Source organism: Rattus norvegicus, chromosome 13 (assembly GCF_036323735.1).
Source record: "Rattus norvegicus strain BN/NHsdMcwi chromosome 13, GRCr8, whole genome shotgun sequence".
Classification (NCBI taxonomy): Eukaryota; Metazoa; Chordata; class Mammalia; order Rodentia; family Muridae; genus Rattus; species Rattus norvegicus.
The window spans coordinates 94,895,123-94,899,171 of record NC_086031.1 but is presented as its reverse complement, the minus strand read 5'-3'; the positions used below and the strand labels follow the sequence as shown (position 1 = coordinate 94,899,171).

General features: G+C 43.0%; 1 non-coding gene across 1 annotated transcript; it reads left to right on the top strand.

The window, feature by feature from the left end:
• The first annotated feature begins 2,292 nt into the window (after positions 1 to 2,292).
• LOC120096451 (U6 spliceosomal RNA) lies at positions 2,293 to 2,399 on the top strand. The gene has a single exon (XR_005492857.1). It is a non-coding gene; the product is annotated as a U6 spliceosomal RNA (small nuclear RNA).
• The last annotated feature ends 1,650 nt before the right edge of the window (positions 2,400 to 4,049 follow it).

Genomic DNA, 4,049 nt, shown 5'->3' with positions numbered 1-4,049 from the left:
AGCCTGGAGCAAGCCACAGCCAATGAATAAAACTGGAAAAAAACTGAAGGCAAGGTTTCACTTTGTTGCCCGGGTCAGCCTCAGAGTCAAGGCAGTCTTCCTGCTTCAGATTCCCAAGTGCTGAAGTCACAGGTGTGAGCTGCAATACTGGACTAAGTGGAAATTCTAGAATGTCCTGTGCAGATGATAGAAGGAAGGATAAAATGAGATGGGCGGGCTGTCATAGACATTCTGTGATGCCAGAAGACTTTCTAAGGAAAAGGGTGTTAACTTCTTACCTAGGGAGGATCACAAAACATACTATTTAGACTTTACAAATGTTCTTCCACAATGTGTGTCATGGCATGAGTATGCTGTGCCAACAACAACAACAATAATAAATTTGTGTCTGAGTTCTTGCCTGCTTGTATGTCTGTGTACCATGTTCATGCAGTGTCCCTGGAAGCCGGAAGAAGGCAAGAGATTTCCCTAGAACTGGAGTTTTAGACACTTGTGAACAGTCATATGTGCTAGGAACTGAACCCAGGAATAGCTGCTTGTGCTTTTAATAAGCCATTAGTCTAGCTCCATCCATTTTTAAGATTCATTTATTTTTATTTCATGTGCATTTGTGTTTTGTCTGCATGTAAGTCTGTGTGAAGGTGTGAGTTACAGTTTTGAACCGCCAAATGGTTGCTGGGAATTGAATCCAAGTCTTCTGGAAGAGCAAGTCTTAACCCTTGAGCCATCCCCCCACCCTTCTTTTTTAAAAGACAGGGTCTCATACTCTGTATACTGGGCTGGTTTCAAGATCACAGAGACCTACCTGCCTGCTCCTGAGAGCTGGGATTAAAGGCATGCACCAGCATGGCCAGCCCATAACGATAATTTTTTTTTTAAAAAAAGAGATATACCAACTGTGCACATTGGTGGCACAGATATGTAATCCCAGGACTTGGGAGGCAGAAAGTGGTAGATCTCTGTGAGTTCAAAGCCAGCCTGGTCTACAGACTGAGATCTGAGACAGCCAGGGAAGGCTACATAGAGAAACTCTGTCTTGAAAAACAAAGAAACAAGTAAAGAAAAGAAAAGAAGAAGAGACAAACCATTCACTAAGGCTAGGGAGAAGATGATCTCAAGAAGACAGTGTCAAGGAACAATACAGTAATGTTCCTCCTCTGAGGGTACAGGGTGGGTGGGGGTGGGGGCGCCATGATCCATGAATGTACAGAAGCCCAGTGGCCCTGCTTAAGATGATAAAACAGGGGTCTCTTTTTTATGTTGGTTTTTTAGACAGGGTCTCACTATATAGCCCTGACTGACCTGGAACTTAAGATCTGTCTGCCTCTGCCTCTCTCATGCTGGAATTAAAGGCATGTGCCACTAAGCTCACCCATGGGGGTTATTTTATTTATTTATTTATTTATTTATTTATTTATTTACATAAAAATCAACAGGCTTTAAGGGAAAGTCAGTGGAAACTGACCCACAGAAACATTTGGAAACAGAAGTGGTTAATAGAATAAAATGTCTCTGGGGAGCAAAACAGGAGCAGCCATAGGCTGTTGTCACATCTGTCATCAAAGGGAGGTGACACAGGAGGAGCTGAGGGCAATCACCCCAATAAAAAGTCATGTTCCCTTGTCCAGTTCTGGGAGCTGAGCCAACTTGCAGATCTGGAACTCACTGAAGAGCTAGGCAGAGCCTGAGAAGGAAAGATTGTGACATGGTGACAAGAGTGTGTTGGATTCCTTGTCATTCCCCAGAGGGTCTCAATTAGAGCAATGGGAAACATAAGAGGTTTCAAGAACTATCGTACACAAGGTCTGAGTTGACAATAACCCTGGAGCCATCACAAGCACCCACTAGAGTTCTGGTGAGTGACGTGGAGAAGGAAGGCAGACAATTGAATCTTCACCAAACTCTGGCTGGCTGTGGAGCTATTGACACTCTCTCTGATTCCCAAAGGTGAGACTCAGTCGCTGGAGCAATTTCCATCCAGGGCTTGTGGGTTAGAGTTACCATAGGAAGGTTAGAGGGCAAATGGAAGTCACTGAAACTTCCTTCATCCCCAGAGGGCATTAAATACAAAGCAAGGGCTGAGCTTGCTGATGAAAGCCTATAATCCCACTCAGGAGGGTGAGGCAGGAGACTAATGAGTCAGATGTCAGCTTGGGTTAGATCCAAGACCCCGAACAAGAAAAATAAGAAATAGAAAACAAAGTCAAATCACATTCTGAGGGGAAGATGAGCACTGCCACTAAAGATCTACAAGATGTCCTCTCGAACTTGATTTTTTAAAAAGATTATTAGGTGCTCGCTTTTGCAGCACATATACTAAAATTGGAACGATACAGAAGAGATTAGCATGACCCCTGTGTGAGGATGACTCGCAAATTCGTGAAGCGTTCCATATTTTTTGAAAAAAAATTATTGGGGTTGGGGCTTGCCTAGGAAGCACAAGGCCCTGGGTTTGGTCCCCAGCTCCAAAAAAAAGAACCAAAAAAAAAGAAAAAAAATTATTAGGCTAGCCGGGGATCCATCCATCCATCCATCTATCCATCGAACTAATGTATATATGCAGAGGTCAGATGTACTAATGTATATATGCAGAGGTCAGATGTACTAATGTATATATGCAGAGATCAGATACAATAATGTATATGCAGAGGTCAGATATAATAATGTATATGCAGAGGTCAGATATAATAATGTATATGCAGAGGTCAGATATAATAATGTATATATGCAGAGATCAGGTACAATAATGTATATATGCAGAGGTCAGATACAATAATGTATATATGCAGAGGTCAGATACAACCTACGGGAGTCTGTTCTCTCCTTCCACCATGTGGGGTTTGGGCCAGATCATCAATCTAACTGGCAGATGCTTTTACCCAGTGAGTTATCTTAACAACCCTATTTATTTATTTTTTTTCTTTTTTTTTTTTTTTTCCGGAGCTGGGGACCGAACCCAGGGCCTTCTGCTTGCTAGGCAAGCGCTCTACCACTGAGCTAAATCCCCAACCCTTTATTTATTTATTTTTTTATTTATGTGTGTGTGTGTGTGGGTGCCCCAGGAGGCCAGAAGAGAGCGAAATTACAGGCAGTGGGAAGCTAATGACCTGGGAATTGAGACCAGAACTCAGGCCCTCTAGAAAAGTAGCAAGTGCTCTTAACAACCGAGTCATCTCTTAGACATGACTTTTAAAGAAATCACTAGAAGTTTAACACAAATTTGTACACAAGTTCCTTCCTTCCTTCCTCCTTCCTTCTTCCTCCCTCCTTCCTCCTTCCTCCTTCCTTCTTCCTTCTTCTCTCTCTCTCCTTCTTTCTCTCTCTCCCTCCCTTTCTTTCTTCTTCTTTCTCCTCTTCCTGCTTTTTTTATTTTTTGAGACAGGGTTTCTCTGCCATGTATCCCTGGCTGTCCTGTGAACTTGCTCTATAGACTAGGCTGGCCTTGAACTCACAGAGAACTACCTGTCTCTCTCTACTGGGGTGCCATTACCACCCAGCTCACCAGTTCCTTACCACTTGGGAAATCATGCAGTGGTCACATAGACCTGTGCTGGTTAGGTTGCTTTGTTTTGTTTTGGTGTTGCTTAGTTTAACCATCAACTTTACACAACCTAGAATCACCTTGGACTGTGGGTATGTCAGGATATTTTAACACAGCAACATGTTCAACAAATGAATCCAAACTGCTACTTTACTGTCTAAAGAGCAGCGCTGAGCCAATGCTGGCTGCTTGAGCAATGAGTAAATGTGCTAGGAGGAGTGCAGGTTTCTTTTTTTTTTTTTTTTTTTTTTTTTTTTTTTTTTTTTTTTTGGTTCTTTTTTTCGGAGCTGGGGACCGAACCCAGGGCCTTGTGCTTCCTAGGTAAGCGCTCTACCACTGAGCTAAATCCCCAGCCCCTGAGTGCAGGTTTCTTGACACTTATTAAAAACAGCGTTTGGTGCGGGATGGCTTACAGGTTAAGAGCACTAGGCTTTTCCAGAGGATCTGGGTTCGGTTCCCGGCATCCACATGGCAGCTCATGACCATCCATAGCATGTGTGCAAAATAT